Below are 19176 nucleotides of genomic sequence, written 5' to 3'. Positions count from 1 at the left end.
ATATAAAGAGAGAGGCATAACGCTAACACCGGCTCCAAGATCACATAAAGCAGTTCTAACATAGTTTCTTTTAATGGAGCATGGTATAGTTGGTACTCCTGGATCTCCTAATTTCTTTGGTATTCCACCCTTAAAAGTATAATTAGCAAGCATGGTGGAAATTTCAGCTTCCGGTATCTTTCTTTTATTTGTAACAATATCCTTCATATACTTAGCATAAGGATTAATTTTGAGCATATCAGTCAAACGCATACGCAAAAAGATGGGTCTAATCATTTCAGCAAAGCGCTCAAAATCCTCATCATCCTTTTTCTTGGATGGTTTAGGAGGAAAAGGCATGGGTTTCTGAACCAATGGCTCTCTTTCTTTGTCGTGCTTCCTAGAAACAAAGTCTCTCTTATCATAACGTTGATTCTTTGATTGTGGGTTATCAAGATCAACAGCAGGTTCAATTTCTACATCATTTTCATTACTAGGTTGAGCATCAACATGAACATCATCATTAACATTATCACTAGGTTCATGTTCATCACCAGATTGTGTTTCAGCATCAGAAATAAAAATATCATTGGGATTCTCAGGTGAGTCAACAACAGGTTCACTAGAAGCATGCAAAGTCCTATCATTTTTCTTTTTCTTCTTTTTAGAAGGACTAGGTGCGTCTAAATTATTTCTCTGAGAATCCTGCTCAATTCTCTTAGGGTGGCCCTCAGGATACAAAGGTTCCTGAGTCACTTTACCCCCTCTAGTTGCAACTCTAACAACAAAGTCACTGTTCTTACTATTCAATTCATTGAGCAAATCATTCTGAGCCTTAAGTACTTGTTCTACTTGAGTGGTAACCATAGAAGCATGTTTATTAATGAGTTTAAGTTCACCTTTCACTCTAGACATATAATCACTCAAGTGTTCAATCATATAAGCATTGCGTTTTAATTCTCTACCAAAATAAGCATTGAAGTTTTCTTGCTTAATCATAAAATTATCAAACTCATCCAAACATTGGCTAGCAAACTTAGTAGGAGGGATTTCAATTTTATCATATCTATAGAGAGAATTTACCTTTACTACTTGTGTCAGGTTATCAAGACCATGTGTTTCTTCAACAGGCGGTAAATTAAGACCATGTATTTCTTCAATAGGAGGTAAATTCTTAACATCTTCAGCTTTTATACCTTTTTCTTTCATAGATTTCTTTGCCTCTTGCATATCTTCAGGACTGAGAAATAGAACACCCCTTTTCTTAGGAGTTGGTTCAGGAAGTGTCCAATTATTTTCATTGGTCAACATATTATTCAATAGAATTTCAGCTTCATCAGCTGTTCTTTCCCTGAAAACACAACCAGCACAACTATCCAGGTGGTCTCTAGAAGCATCGGTTAGTCCATTATAGAAGATATCAAGTATTTCATTTTTGTTGAGAGGATGATCACGCAAAGCATTAAGTAATTGAAGAAGCCTCCCCCAAGCTTGTGGGAGACTCTCTTCTTCAATTTGCACAAAATTATATATTTCCCTTAAAGCAGCTTGTTTCTTATGAGCATGGAAATATTTAGCAGAGAAGTAATAAATCATATCCTGGGGACTACGCACACAACCAGGATCAAGAGAATTAAACCATATCTTAGCATCACCCTTTAATGAGTACGGAAATATTTTAAGGATATAATAGTAGCAAGTTTTCTCACCATTAGTGAACAGGGTGGCCATATCATTTAATTTAGTAAGATGTGCCACAACAGTTTCAGATTCATAGCCATAGAAAGGATCAGATTCAACCAAAGTAATTATATCAGGGTCGACAGAGAATTCATAATCCTTATCAGTAACAAAGATAGGTGAAGTAGCATAAGAAGGATCATACTTCATTCTAGCATTCAGAGATTTTTGTTTCAGCTTAGTTAATAATTTCTTAAGATCACTTCTATGCAAGCAAGAAAGTCTCTAGCAGTTTCTTCATCCATAACATAACCCTCAGGCACAACAGGCAATTCATATCTAGGGGGAGAATCTTCATCATCACTTTCATCAATATTATCAGTTTCAATAATTTCATTCTCTCTAGCCCTAGCAAGTTGTTCATCAAGAAATTCACCTAGTGGCACAGTAGTATCAAGCATAGAAGTAGTTTCATCATAAGTATCATGCATAGCAGAAGTGGCATCATCAATAACAAGCGACATATCAGAATTAATAGCAGAAGCAGGTTTAGGTGTCGCAAGCTTACTCAAAACAGAAGGTGAATCAAGTGCAGAGCTAGATGGCAGTTCCTTACCTCCCCTCGTAGTTGAGCGATAAATTTTAGTTTTCTCGTCTTTCAAGTTCCTCATAGTGACCAGCAGATATAAATCCCAAGTGACTCAAAGAATAGAGCTATGCTCCACGGTAATGGCGCCAGAAAATAGTCTTGATAACCCACAAGTATGGGGGATCACAATAGTTTTCGAGGGTAGAGTATTCAACCCAAATTTATTGATTCGACACAAGGGGAGCCAAAGAATATTCTCAAGTATTAGCAGTTGAGTTGTCAATTCAACCACACCTGGATAACTTTATATCTGCAGCAAAGTATTTAGTAGCAAAGTAGTATGATAGTAGTGATAACGGTAGCAAAAGTAATATTTTTGGGTTTTGTAGTAATTGTAACAGTAGCAGCGAAAAAGTAAATGAGCGAAGAAAAATATGTGAAAACCTCGTAGGTATTGGATCAGTGATGGAGAATTATGTCGGATGCGATTATTCATGCAACAGTTATAACATAGGGTGACACAGAACTAGCTCCAATTCATCAATGTAATGTAGGCATGTATTCCGAATATAGTCATACGTGCTTATGGAAAAGAACTTGCATGACATGTTTTGTCCTACCCTCCCGTGGCAGCGGGGTCCTAGCGGAAACTAAGGGATATTAAGGCCTCCTTTTAATAGAGTACCGGACCAAAGCATTAACACATAGTGAATACATGAACTCCTCAAACTATAGTCATCACCGGGAGTGGTCCCGATTATTGTCACTTCGGGGTTGCCAGATCATAACACATAGTAGGTGACTATAGACTTGCAAGATAGGATCAAGAACTCACATATATTCATGAAAACATAATAGGTTCAGATCTGAAATCATGGCACTCGGGCCCTAGTGACAAGCATTAAGCATAGCAAAGTCATAGCAACATCAATCTCAGAACATAGTGGATACTAGGGATCAAACCCTAAAAAAACTAACTCGATTACATGATAAATCTCATCCAACCCATCACCGTCCAGCAAGCCTACGATGGAATTACTCACGCACGGCGGTGAGCATCATGAAATTGGTGATGGAGGATGGTTGATTATGACGACGGCGATGGATTCCCCTCTCCGGAGCCCCGAACGGACTCCAGATCAGCCCTCCCGAGAGAGATTAGGGCTTGGCGGCGGCTCCGTATCGTAAAACGCGGTGAATTCTTCTCTCTGATTTTTTTTTCTCCCAGAACGTGAATATATAGAGTTGGAGTTGAGGTCGGTGGAGCACCAGGGGGCCCACGAGGCAGGGGGGCGCGCCTAGGGGGCAGGCGCGCCTCCCACCCTCGTGGACAGGGTGTGGGCCCTCTGGCCTTGATTCTTTCGCCAGTATTTTTTATTATTTCCAAAAATGATCTCCGTGAAGTTTCAGGTCATTCCGAGAACTTTTATTTCTGCACAAAAATAACACCATGGCAATTCTGCTGAAAACAACGTCAGTCTGAGTTAGTTCCATTCAAATCATGCAAGTTAGAGTCAATCGGCAACTTTGTTCATTTTCTGATATCAAGTAATTATTTTATTTGTCTCGCAGGGTTTGGAAGGACTTCACCGCACAAGTTCCGGGACTGCCGGGGGAGCTGTGATTTACATACCCGAAAGTAAGTACTACTAGCTAGCTACTTTCATCAATACCATTTATAATGCTTCATTATCAGTTTGATTGACCTCTATTTCTCGTAAAGTGCTTGTGGCAGGAAGCCGGGAATGATTTCTGTGGATACTACGTCTGCGAGTTCATCTACAACGCGACGACCAAGAATAAGCGGGGCTACTCTAAAAGACAATATGAAGTGCGTTGCTACCTCTTGAGCACTGCGTTGGTTTTCCCTTGAAGAGGAAAGGGTGATGCAGTAAAGCAGCGTAAGTATTTCCCTCAGTTTTTGAGAACCAAGGTATCAATCCAGTAGGAGGCCACGCACGAGTCCCTCGCACCTACACAAACAAATAAAAACCTCGCAACCAACGCAATAAAGGGGTTGTCAATCCCTTCACGGTCACTTACAAAAGTGAGATCTGATAGATATGATAAGATAATATTTTTGGTATTTTTATGATAGAGATGCAAAGTAAAATAAAAGCAAAATAAATGGCGCCAGAAATAGCTGGTTGCTGGGAGATTAATATGATGGAAAATAGACCCGGGGGCCATAGGTTTCACTAGTGGCTTCTCTCAAGAGCATAAGTATTACGGTGGGTGAACAAATTACTTTTGAGCAATTGATATAATTGAGCATAGTTATGAGAATATCTAGGTATGATCATGTATATAGGCATCACGTCCGAGACAAGTAGACTGACTCCTGCCTGCATCTACTACTATTACTCCACACATCGACCGCTATCCAGCATGCATCTAGAGTATTAAGTTCATAAGAACAGAGTAACGCTTTAAGCAAGATGACATGATGTAGAGGGATAAACTCATGCAATATGAAATAAACCCCATCTTCTTATCCTCGATGGCAACAATACAATACGTGCCTTGCTGCCCCTACTGTCACTGGGAAAGGACACCGCAAGATTGAACCCAAAGCTAAGCACTTCTCCCATTGCAAGAAAGATCAATCTAGTAGGCCAAACCAAACTGATAATTCGAAGAGACTTGCAAAGATAACCAATCATACATAAAAGAATTCAGAGAAGATTCAAATATTGTTCATAGATAAACTTGATCATAAACCCACAATTCATCGGTCTCAACAAACACACCGCAATAGAAGATTACATCAAATAGATCTCCACGAGAGAGGGGGAGAACATTGTATTGAGATCCAAAAAGAGAGAAGAAGCCATCTAGCTAATAACTATGGACCCGAAGGTCTGAGGTAAATGATGTCTACTACGCAACCTTCTTCTTGTAGACGTTGTTGGGCCTCCAAGTGCAGAGGTTTGTAGGACAGTAGCAAATTTCCCTCAAGTAGATGTCCTAAGGTTTATCAATCCGTGGGAGGCATAGGTTGAAGATGGTCTCTCTCAAACAACCCTGCAACCAAATAACAAAGAATCTCTTGTGTCCCCAACACACCCAATACAGTGGTAAATTGTATAGGTGCACTAGTTCGGCGAAGATATGGTGATACAAGTGCAATATGGATGTAGATATGAGTTTTTGTAATCTGAAAAATATAAAAACAGCAAGGTAACTAATCATAAAAGTGAGCGTAAACGGTATTGCAATGCTATGAAACAAGGCCTAGGGTTCATACTTTAACTACTGCAAGTTCTCTCAACAATAATAACATAATTGGATCATATAACTATCCCTCAACATGCAACAAAGAGTCACTCCAAAGTCACTAATAGCGAAGAACAAACGAAGAGATTATGGTAGGGTACGAAACCACCTCAAAGTTATTCTTTCCGATCAATCCATTGGGCTATTCCTATAAGTGTCACAAACAACCCTAGAGTTCGTAGTAAAATAACACCTTAAGAAACACATCAACCAAAACCCTAATGTCACCTAGATACTCCAGTGTCACCTCAAGTATCCGTGGGTATGATTATACGATATGCATCACACAATCTCAGATTCATCTATTCAACCAACACATAGAACCTCAAAGAGTGACCCAAAGTTTCTACTGGAGAGTCAAGACGAAAACGTGTGCCAACCCCTATGCATAGGTTCATGGGCGGAACCCGCAAGTTGATCACCAAAACATACATCAAGTGGATCACGTGATATCCCATTGTCACCACAAATAAGCACGGCAAGACATACATCAAGTGTTCTCAAATCATTAAAGACTCAATCCGATAAGATAACTTCAAAGGAAAAACTCAATCCATTACAAGAGAGTAGAGGGGGAGAAACATCATAAGATCCAACTACAATAGCAAAGCTCGCGATACATCGAGATCGTATCACCTCAAGAACACAAGACAGAGAGAGAGAGAGATCAAACACATAGCTACTGGTACATACCCTCAGCCCCGAGGGTGGACTACTCCCTCCTCGTCATGGAGGGCGCTGGGATGATGAAGATGGCCACCAGTGAGGGATCCCCCCTCCGGCAGGGTGCCAGAATAGGGTCCCGATTGGTTTTCGGTGGCTACAGAGGCTTGCGGCGGCGGAACTCCTGATCTATTCTGTTCTCTGATGGTTTTAGGGTATATTGGTATATATAGGAGGAAGAAATACGTCAGGGGAGCCACGAGGGGCCCATGAGGGTTGAGGGCGCGCCCCCCTGCCTCGTGCCTTCCTTGTTGATCCCCTGACGTGCACTCCAAGTCTCCCGGATTGCTTTCTTTCCAAAAATAACTTTCCCGAAGGTTTCATTCCGTTTGATATTCCTTTTCTTCGAAACACTGAAACAAGGGAAAAAACAGAAACTGGCACTGGGCTCTAGGTCAATAGGTTAGTCCCAAAAGTAATATAAAAGTGCGTAATAAAGCCCATGAACATCCAAGACAGAAAATATAATAGCATGGATACTTCATAAATTATAGATACGTTGGAGACGTATCAGCATCCCCAAGCTTAATTCCTGCTCGTCCTCGAGTAGGTAAATGATAAAAGAAATAATTTATGAAGTGTGAATGCTAGCAGGTGCATAAGTTTGATCAATGATAATTTCAATCACCTTTTCTAGCATCATTATATGTCATAACAGTAGCTCAACTCATAGAACTTTTCATGCTCAAGTAACAAACTATTCACATGTTAAAGTATAGATCATTACCTTTCTTGAAAACTAACAAACTATGTTCTCAGTCATCAAACAATAGCAATTCATCTTATTTTCAGGAATGTTCTATGTAAGAGCTTTGATTTAGCAAATTCCACATACTAAACTATCATATAGTCTTCCATGATTGCTACCACTCAAAGCATATTTTTAGAACAAATAGCATTCATCGAACACAGAGAAAGATAGGGGCTTAATGTTCCGCCTCCCAACCTTTTACCTCAAGGGTAATGTCAAAAATAATAATTCATGCTCAAATATATTTGAATGGCCATATATGCTTAGATCTTTCCATCACATGATGCTTGCCAACTAAAGAGTAGGTTGGAATGAGAAGGAATACTACTGACTCTTGCATAAAAGTAAAAGATAGGCCCTTCGTAGAGGGAAGCAGGGATTTGCAGAGGTGCCAGAGCTCGAAGCTAAAACAGAGATGAAAATAATTTTGAGAGGTATGCTTTCATTGTCAATATAACGACCAAGAGTTCCCAATATCTTCCATACTAGATACATTATAGGCGGTTCCCACGCAGAAAGTTAAAGTTTTTACTCCCCCTCCACCAATATTCACACTCCACTGCTTGTCCGAAACAACGGGTGTCGTCCAACTATCAACATTCCTGGGGAGTTTTGTTTAAATTATTTGTGATTTTGTTTTTGATCTTTTGATCATATGACTGGGCATCCCAGTTACCAGCCATTTTCTCATGAATGATGAGCGGAGTCCACTCATCATGAGAATAACCCACCTAGCATGGAAGATACTGATAGCCCCTAGTCGCTACATGAGCGATTCGGGCATACAAAACAGATTATTATTTGAAGGTTTAGAGTTTGGCACATGCAAATTTACTTGGAACGGCAGGTAAATACCGCATATAGGTAGATATGGTGGACACTCATGGAAGAAACTTGGTTCAAGGAATTTGGATGCACAAGCAGTATTCCCGCTTAGTACAGATATTTTGGCTAGCAAAGGATTCTAAATAACAAGCACCACATGTTAGAGGATCCATAACAATATAACTTCTATACAAATGTACCCAAGCATAACTCATTATGTTGTCTTCCTTGTCCAACTTCAACTAATTTGCTCAGGTTTGAAAATAATTAATGGGGCTCAAATCATAGAAGATGTCCAAGATAGTATATTTATATGTGAAATCTCTCTTCCTTCAATATTCTTTCATGAATTGTTCAAGTGACCAATACAATGTTTGCTAACCTTCAAAAAATTTACCACCTCTACTTCTTATATGTGAAGGCATTACTCCCCATGGGAAAGGCATATGGAACATATATAATTTCAGATTTATGACATTCAAATCATCCAACCATTTACTCATAGGATATAAGTGAAGCACACGAGTAAATGACAAACTACTCCAAAAAGATATAAGTGAAGATCAATGAGTAGTTTAATAATTATGCAACTATGTGAAGACTCTCTAACATTTAAGAATTTCAGATCTTGGTATTTTATTCAAACAGCAAGCAAAGCAAAAGAAAATAAAATAACGCTCCAAGCAAAACACATATCACGTGGTGAATAAAAATATAGCTCCAAGTAAAGTTACCGATGAACGAAGACGAAAGAGGGGATGCCATCCGGGGCATCCCCAAGCTTAGACGCTTGGTTATCCTTGAATATTACCTTGGGGTTCCTTGGTCATCCCCAAGCTTAGGCTCTTGCCACTCCTTATTCCATAGTCCATCGAATCTTTACCCAAAACTTGAAAACTTCACAACACAAAACTTAACAAAAAATCTCGTGAGCTCCGTTAGCGAAAGAAAACAAAACAACACTCCAAGGTACTGTAATGAACTCATTACTTATTTATATTGGTGTTAAACTTACTGTATTCAAACTTCTCTATGGTTTATAAACTATTTTACTAGCCATAGAGTCATCAAAATAAGCAAACAACACACGAAAAACAGAATCTGTCAAAACAGAACAGTCTGTAGTAATATGTAACTAACGCAAACTTCTGTAACTCAAAAAATTCTAAAATAACTTGGTGGAGCTGAGGCATTTGTCTAGTAATCATATGCAAAAAGAATCAACTAAAAATCACTTTTCTGTAAAAAATGACAGCTAAACTCGTGAGCGCTAAAGTTTCTGTTTTTACAGCATGATCATAAAGACTTCACCCAAGTCTTCCCAAAGGTTCTACTTGGCACAAACACTAATTAAAACACAAAACCACATCTAAACAGAAGCTAGATGGATTATTTATTCCTAAACAGAACCAAAAAGCAAGAAACTAAAATAAAAAATTGGGTTGCCTCCCAACAAGCGTTATCGTTTAACGCCCCTAGCTAGGCATGATGATTTCGATGATGCTCACATAAAAGATAAGAATTGAAACATAAAGAGAACATCATGAAGAATATGACTAGCACATTTAAGTCTAACCCACTTCCTATGCATAGGGATTTTTTGAGCAAACAACTTATGGGAACAAGAATCAACTTGCATAGGAAGGTAAAACAAGCATAACTTTAAAACTTTAAGCGCATAGAGAGGAAACATGATATTATTGCAATATGTAGAAGCATATGATCCTCTCTCATAATAATTTTTAGTAGCATCATGAATGAATTCAACAATATAACTATCACATAAAGCATTCTTTTCATGATCTACAAGCATAGAATTTTTATTACTCTCCACATAAGAAAATCTATTCTCATCAATAGTAGTGGGAGCAAACTCAACAAAATAACTATCATGTGATTGAAAATTAAGATCAAGATGACAAGTTTCATGTTTCTCATTATTCTTCATAGCAACGTGTCATCACAATAATCATCATAGATAGGAGGCATGCTTTCATCATAATAAATTTGCTCATCAAAACTTGGGGGACTAAACATATCATCTTCATCAAAGATAGCATCCCCAAGCTTGTGGCTTTGCATATCATTAGCATCATGGGTATTCAAAGAATTCATACTAACAACATTGCAATCCTGCTCATCATTCACATATTTTATGCCAAGCATTCTATGTAATTCTTCTTCTAGTACTTGAGCACAATTTTCCTTCCCATCATTTTCACGAAAGACATTAAAAAGATTAAGCATATGAGGCACCCTTAATTTCATTTTTTTGTAGTTTTCTTTTATAGACTAAACTAGTGATAAAACAAGAAACTAAAAGATTAGATTGCAAGATCTAAAGATATACCTTCAAGCACTCACCTCCCCGGCAATGGCGCCAGAAAAGAGCTTAGTTGACGGGGTGTGAGTACCGCTTACCTAGCCTCCCCGGCAACGGCGCCAGAAAAGAGCTTAGTTGACGGGGTGTGAGTGCCACTTACCTAGCCTCCCCGGCAACGGCGACAGAAAAGATCTTGATGTCTACTACGCAACCTTCTTCTTGTAGACGTTGTTGGGCCTCCAAGTGCAGAGGTTTGTAGGACAGTAGCAAATTTCCCTCAAGTGGATGACCTAAGGTTTATCAATCCGTGGGAGGCGTAGGTTGAAGATGGTCTCTCTCAAACAACCCTGCAACCAAATAACAAAGAGTCTCTTGTGTCCCCACCACACCCAATACAATGATAAATTGTATAGGTGCACTAGTTCGGCGAAGAGATGGTGATACAAGTGCAATATGGATGATAGATATGAGTTTTTGTAATCCGAAAATATAAAAACAGCAAGGTAACTAATGACAAAAGTGAGCGTAAACGGTATTGCAATGCTAGGAAACAAGGCCTAGGGTTCATACTTTCACTAGTGCAAGTTCTCTCAACAATAATAACATAATTGGATCATATAACTATCCCTCAACATGCAACAAAGAGTCACTCCAAAGTCACTAATAGCAGAGAAGAAACGAAGAGATTATGGTAGGGTACGAAACCACCTCAAAGCTATTCTTTCCAATCAATCCGTTGGGCTATTCCTATAAGTGTCACAAACAGCCCTAGAGTTCGTAGTAAAATAACACCTTAAGACACACATCTACCAAAACCCTAATGTCACCTAGATACTCCAATGTCACCTCAAGTATCCGTGGGTATGATTATACGATATGCATCACACAATCTCAGATTCATCTATTCAACCAACACATAGAACCTCAAAGTTTCTACCGGAGAGTCAAGACGAAAACGTGTGCCAACCCCTATGCATAGGTTCATGGGCGGAACCCGCAAGTTGATCACCAAACATACATCAAGTGGATCACGTGATATCCCATTGTCACCACAGATAAGCACGGCAAGACATACATCAAGTGTTCTCAAATCATTAAAGACTCAATCCGATAAGATAACTTCAAAGGAAAAACTCAATCCATTACAAGAGAGTAGAGGGGGAGAAACATCATAAGATCCAACTACAATAGCAAAGCTCGCGATACATCAAGATCGTATCACCTCAAGAACATGAGAGAGAGAGAGAGAGATCAAACACATAGCTACTGGTACATACCCTCAGCCCCGAGGGTGAACTACTCCCTCCTCGTCATGGAGAGCGCCGGGATGATGAAGATGGCCACCGATGAGGGATCCCGCCTCCGGCAGGGTGCCGGAACAGGATCCCGATGGGTTTTTGGTGGCTACAGAGGCTTGCGGCGGCGGAACTCCCGATCTATTCCGTTCTCTGATGGTTTTAGGGTATATTGGTATATATAGGAGGAAGAAATACGTCAGGGGAGCCACGAGGGGCCCACGAGGGTGGAGGGCACGCCCCCCTGCCTCGTGCCTTCCTCGTTGATCCCCTGACGTGCACTCCAAGTCTCCCGGATTGCTTTCTTTCCAAAAATAACTTTCCCGAAGGTTTCATTCCGTTTGGACTCCGTATGATATTCCTTTTCTTCGAAACACTGAAACAAGGGAAAAACAGAAACTGGCACTGGGCTCTGGGTCAATAGGTTAGTCCCCAAAGTAATATAAAAGTGCATAATGAAGCCCATAAACATCCAAGACAGATAATATAATAGCATGGATACTTCATAAATTATAGATACGTTGGAGACGTATCAGTAAACTACTCACACATCATCGGAGAGGCTATGGTGTTGATGTAGAAGACCTCCGTGATCAATGCCCCCTCCGGCGGGACGCCGGAAAAGACCCCAAGATGGGATCTCACGGGTACAGAAGGTTGCGGCGGTGGAATTAGGTTTTCGTGGATGCCTCTGTTGGTTTGGGGGTACGTAGGTATATATAGGAGGAAGAAGTACGTCGGTGGAGCAACATGGACCCCACGAGGGTGGAGGGCGCGCCCAGGGGGTAGGCGCGCCCCCCTACCTCGTGCTCTCCTGGTTGCTTTCTTGAGGTAGGGTCCAAGTCCTCTCGATCACGTTTGTTCCGAAACACGTTCCCGAAGGTTTCATTCCGTTTGGACTCCGTTTGATATTCTTTTTTCTGCGAAACACTGAAATAGGCAAAAACAGCAATTCTGGGCTGGGCCTCCGGTTAATAGGTTAGTCCCAAAAATAATATAGAAGTGTATAACAAAGCCCATTAATCATCCAAATTAGAATAAAATATAGCATGAAGCAATAAAAAATTATAGATACGTTGGAGACGTATCAAGCATCCCAAGCTTAATTCCTACTCGTCCTTGAGTAGGTAAATGATAAAAACAGAATTTTTGATGCGGAATGCTACTTGGCATAATTTTTTAATATAACCCTCTTAATTGTGGTACGAATATTCAGATCCGAAAGATTCAAGATAAAAGTTTAATATTGACATAAAAGTAATAATACTTCAAGCATACTAACTAAGCAATTATGTCTTCTCAAAATAACATGGCCAAAGAAAGTTCATCCCTACAAAATCATATAGTTTAGTCATGCTCCATTTTTGTCACACAAGAATGCTCTCATCATGCACAACCCCGATGACAAGCCAAGCAATTGTTTCATACTCTAGTAATCTCAAACTTTTTCAACCTTCACGCAATACATGAGCGTGAGCCATGGATATAGCACTATGGATGGAATAGAATATAATGATGGGGGTTATGTGGAGAAGACAAAAAAGGAGAAAGTCTCACATCAACGCGGCTAATCAACGGGCTATGGAGATGCCCATCAATTGATGTTAATGCGAGGAGTAGGGATTGCCATGCAACGGATGCACTAGAGTTATAAATGTATGAAAGCTCAACAAAAGAAACTAAGTGGGTGTGCATCCAACTTTCTTGCTCACGAAGACCTAGGGCATTTGAGGAAGCCCATTGTTGGAATATACAAGCCAAGTTCTATAATATAAAATTCCCACTAGTATATGAAAATGACAAAACAAGAGATCATGAAGATCATGGTGCTACTTTGAAGCACAAGTGTGGAAAAAGGATAGTAGCATTGTCCCTTTTTATTTATATATATTTTTTTTGGGCCTTCCTTTTTTTATTTGGCCTTTCTCTTTTTTTATTGGGACAATTCTCTATGAATGATGACCATCACACTTCTATTTATTTACAACTCAATGATTACAACTCGATACTAGAACAAAGTATGACTCTATATGAATGCCTTCGGCAGTATACCGGGATAGGCAATGAATCAAGAGTGACATGTATGAAAAAATATGAACGGTGGCTTTTCCACAAATACGATGTCAACTACATAATCATGCAAAGCAATATGACAATGATGAACGTGTCATGATAAACGAAACGGTGGAAAGTTGCATGGCAATATATCTCGGAATGGCTATGGAAATGCCATAATAGGTAGGTATGGTGGCTGTTTTGAGGAAGATATCAAGAGGTTTATGTGTGACAGAGCGTATCATATCACGGGGTTTGGATGCACCACCGAAGTTTGCACCAACTCTCAATGTGAGAAAGGGCAATGCACGGTACCGAAGAGGCTAGCAATGATGGAAGGGTAAGAGTGCGTATAATCCATGGACTCAACATTAGTCATAAAGAACTCATATACTTATTGCAAAAATCTACAAGTAATCAAACACCAAGCATTACGCGCATGCTCTTAGGGGGATAGATTGGTAGGAAAAGACCATCCCTCGTCCCCGACCGCCACTCATAAGGAAGACAATCAAAGAACACCTCATGTTTCAAATTTGTTACATAACGTTTACCATACGTGCATGCTACGGGACATGAAAACTTCAACACAAGTATTTCTCAATTCCACAACTACTCAACTAGCACAACTTTAATATCACTAGCTCCATATCTCAAAACAATCATCAAGCATCAAACTTCTCTTAGTATTCAATACACTCATAAGAAAGTTTTTTACTAGTTTTGCATACCTAACATATTAGGATTAATTTTCCTATTTAAGAAAATTACCATCTGTTTAAGACTCTCAAAATAATATAAGTGAAGCATGAGAGAATAATAGTTTCTATAAAACGAAACCACCGCCGTGCTCTAAAAGATATAAGTGAAGCACTAGAGCAAAAACTATATAGCTCAAAAGATATAAGTGAAGCGCATAGAGTATTCTAATAAATTCTGAATCATATATATGTGTCTCTCTCAAAAGGTGTGTACAGCAAAGATGATTGTGGCAACTAAAAAATAAAGACTCAAATCATACAAGACGCTCCAAGCAAAACACTTATCATGTGGTGAATAAAAATATAGCTCCAAGTAAAGTTACCGATGGAAGTAGACGAAAGAGGGGATGCCTTCCGGGGCATCCCCAAGCTTTGGCTTTTTGGTGTCCTTAGATTATCTTGGGGTGCCATGGGAATCCCCAAGCTTAGGCTCTTGCCACTCCTTGTTCCATAATCCATCAAATCTTTTACCCAAAACTTGAAAACTTCACAACACAAAACTTAACAGAAAATCTCGTGAGCTCTGTTAGCGAAAGAAAACAAAACACCACTTCAAGGTACTGTAATGAACTCATTATTTATTTATATTGGTGTTAAACCTACTGTATTCCAACTTCTCTATGGTTTATAAACTATTTTATTAGCCATAGATTCATCAAAATAAGCAAACAACACACGAAAAACAGAATCTGTCAAAAACAGAACAGTCTGTAGTAATCTGTAACTAACGCAAACTTATGGAACTCATAAAAATCTACCAAAATAGGACGACCTAGACAATTTGTTTATTGATCTACTGCAATTGGAATCAGTATTTTATCACGTTCTGGTGATTTTTAACAATTGTTTTCGTGAACAGAAAGTTTCTGGAATTTTCAGCAAGATCAAATAACTATCATCCAAGAAGATCCTATAGGTTTAACTTGGCACAAACACTAATTAAAACATAAAAACAAATGTAACCAGAGGATAGATTAAAAATTTATTCCTAAACAGAAGCAAAAAGTAAAAAACTAAAATAAAATTGGGTTGCCTCCCAACAAGCGCTATCGTTTAACGCCCCGAGCTAGGCATTGATAATTTTAATGATGCTCACATGAAAGACAAGAATTGAAGCGCAAAGAGAGCATCATAAAACACATGTTAAACACGTCTAAGTCTAACATAATTCCTATGCATAGGCATTTTATAAGCAAAAAAAAATATCATAGCAAGCAAAAACTAGCATATGCAAGGAAGCGGAAAGAAACAATAGCAATCTCAACATAACGAGAGGTAATTTAGTAACATAAAATTTCTACGACCATATTTTCCTCTCTCATAATAATTACATGTAGGATCATAAGCAAATTCAACAATATAGCTATCACATAACACATTCTCAACACGATCCACATGCATGCGAAGTTGACACTCTTCCGAAATAGTGGGATTAACATTAACTAAAGTCATGACCTCTCCAAACCCACTTTTATCAAAAACTTCATAAGATTGAACATTCTCCAAATATGTGGGATCTAAAGTTGACACTCTTCCAAACCCACTTTCAGTAGTATTGCAAACATTATAATCAATCTCATATTCATCATGGGGCTTAAATAAATTTTCAAGATCAGAAGAAGAATCACCCCAATCATGATCATTGCAACAAGTGGAGGACATAGCAAAACTAGCATTCCCAAGCTTAGGGTTTTTCATATTATTAGCACAATTACATCAATAGAATTTATAATAAAATCATTGCAATCATGATTTTTCAAAGATCTATCATGAATCGCTTCATAAAGTACTTCATCACAATTTTTAGATTCACGAATTTCAAGCAAAACCTCATAAAGATAATCTAGTGCACTCAACTCACTAGCAATAGGTTCATCATAATTGGATCTCTTAAAGAGATTAGCAAGTGGATGAGGATCCATAAACTCTTAGCAAGCAAAGATGCAAGCATAAAGAAGGTACATGGTAACACAAGCAAACAAAAGATCGAACAGAAAAAGGGCGAAGAAAACGGCAAGGGTGAAGTGGGGGAGAGGAAAACAAGAGGCAAATGGCAAATAATGTAATGCGAGGGATAAGAGTTTCTGATGGGTACTTGGTATGTCTTGACTTGTGCGTAGAATCCCCGGCAACGGCGCCAGAAATCCTTCTTGCTACCTCTTGAGCACTGCATTGGTTTTCCCTTGAAGAGGAAAGGGTGATGTAGTAAAGCAGCGTAAGTATTTCCCTCAGTTTTTGAGAACCAAGGTATCAATCCAGTAGGAGGCCACGCACGAGTCCCTCGCACCTACACAAACAAATAAAAACCTCGCAACCAACGCAATAAAGGGGTTGTCAATCCCTTCACGGTCACTTACGAAAGTGAGATCTGATAGATATGATAAGATGATATTTTTGGTATTTTTATGATAGAGATGCAAAGTAAAATAAAAGCAAAATAAACGGCGGCAGAAATAGCTTGTTGTCGGGAGATTAATATGATTTAAAATAGACCCGGGGGCCATAGGTTTCACTAGTGGCTTCTCTCAAGAGCATAAGTATTACGGTGGGTGAACAAATTACTGTTGAGCAATTGATAGAATTGAGCATAGTTATGAGAATATCTAGGTATGATCATGTATATAGGCATCACGTCCGAGACAAGTAGACCGACTCCTGCCTGCATCTACTACTATTACTCCACACATCGACCACTATCCAGCATGCATCTAGAGTAATAAGTTCATAAGAACATAGTAACGCTTTAAGCAAGATGACATGATGTAGAGGGATAAACTCATGCAATATGAAATAAACCCCATCTTGTTATCCTCGATGGCAACAATACAATACGTGCCTTGCTGCCCCTACTGTCACTGGGAAAGGACACCGCAAGATTGAACCCAAAGCTAAGCACTTCTCCCATTGCAAGAAAGATCAATCTAGTAGGCCAAACCAAACTGATAATTCGAAGAGAATTGCAAAGATAACCAATCATACATAAAAGAATTCAGAGAAGATTCAAATATTGTTCATAGATAAACTTGATCATAAACCCACAATTCATCAGTCTCAACAAACACACCGCAAAAGAAGATTACATCGAATAGATCTCCACGAGAGAGGGGGAGAACATTGTATTGAGATCCAAAAAGATAGAAGAAGCCATCTAGCTAATAAATATGGACCCGAAGGTCTGAGGTAAACTACTCACACATCATCGGAGAGGCTATGGTTTTGATGTAGAAGACTTCCGTGATCAATGCCCCCTCCGGCGGTACGCCGGAAAAGGCCCCAAGATGGGATCTCACGGGTACAGAAGGTTGGGGTGGTGGAATTAGGTTTTCGTGGATGCCTCTGTTGGTTTGGGGGTACGTAGGTATATATAGGAGGAAGAAGTACGTCGGTGGAGCAACGTGGGCCCCACGAGGGTGGAGGGCGCGCCCCCTACCTCGTGCCCTCCCGGTTGCTTTCTTGACGTAGGGTCCAAGTCCTCTGGACCACGTTTGTTTCGAAAATCACGTTCCCGAAGGTTTCATTCCGTTTGGACTCCGTTTGATATTCTTTTTCTACGAAACACTGAAATAGGCAAAAACATCAATTCTGGGCTGGGCCTCCGGTTAATAGGTTAGTCCCAAAAATAATATAAAAGTGCATAACAAAGCCCATTAATCATCCAAAACAGAATAAAATATAGCATGAAGCAATCAAAAATTATAGATACGTTGGAGACGTATCATGCGTAAGCAATAATATTCACAATTTTATTTTATTACCATCATTTGTGTTGAGTTTCATTCATATATATGTATTGACCCCCTTATTCAAATTATATGTGGCAGATGCGGAATGAACTCCTACCACAAGATCGCATGAGAGCAATTCAAGAGGAATTGGCGGGATTCTTTCTTGACCACGTCATCAATAAAGCCAGAGAATACCATGTGGAACTTGAGCTCAGATGTTAGGGTATTGTAAGAGATCTTACATTTTGATATATATGTAGCCAGTAGGGTATTGTAAGGGGGCCTTTAGTCCCGGTTCAGGAACCGGGACAAATGGGCCTTATGAACCAGGGAAAATGGGCCTTTTTCTACTAGTGACACGACATTCAGCCCGCACCTTCCTCTCACCGTCGTCTTCCCTTCTCTCTACGGCGTCACCCGCCCCCTCCTCTCCCCTCCAAAGCGTCTGAGGACAATTACTGGTGTTGGGGAACGCAGTAATTTCAAAAAAATTCCTACGCACACGCAAGATCATGGTGATGCATAGCAACGAGCGGGAGAGTGTTGTCCATGTACCCTCGTAGACCGTAAGCGGAAGCGTTATGACAACGCGGTTGATGTAGTCGTACGTCTTCACGATCCGACCGATCCTAGCACCGAAAGTACGGCACCTCCGTGATCTGCACACGTTCGGCTCGGTGACGTCCCACGAACTATCGATCCAGCTGAGTGTCGAGGGAGAGCTTCGTCAGCATGACGGCGTGATGACGGTGATGATGAAGCTAGCAGCAAAGGCTTCGCCTAAGAACTGCAGCGATATGACCGAGGTGGGTTATGGTGGAGGGGGGCACCGCACACGTCTAAGACAATGTCTGTTGTGTGTTCTAGGGTGCCCCCTGCCCCCGTATATAAAGGAGCAAGGAGGGAGGCCGGCCGACCCTAGGGCGCGCCAAGGAGGGGAGGAATCCTCCTCCTAGTAGGAGTAGGATTCCTCCTTTCCTAGTCCTACTAGGTTGGGGAAGGAAGGAGAGGGGGAGGGAGAGGGAAAGAGGGGCCGCGCCCCCCTCCCCTAGTCCAATTCGGACTCCCTTGGGGGGGCGCCACCTACTGGCTGTTGCCCTCTCTCTCCCCTAAAGCCCACTAAGGGCCCAATAACTTCCCGGGGGGGGGTGTTCCGGTAACCCTCCGGTATTCTCCGAAATCACCCGAAACACT

The sequence above is a fragment of the Aegilops tauschii genome, chromosome 3, assembly GCF_002575655.3.
Source record: "Aegilops tauschii subsp. strangulata cultivar AL8/78 chromosome 3, Aet v6.0, whole genome shotgun sequence".
NCBI lineage: Eukaryota > Viridiplantae > Streptophyta > Magnoliopsida > Poales > Poaceae > Aegilops > Aegilops tauschii.
This window is presented reverse-complemented; position numbering follows the sequence as displayed.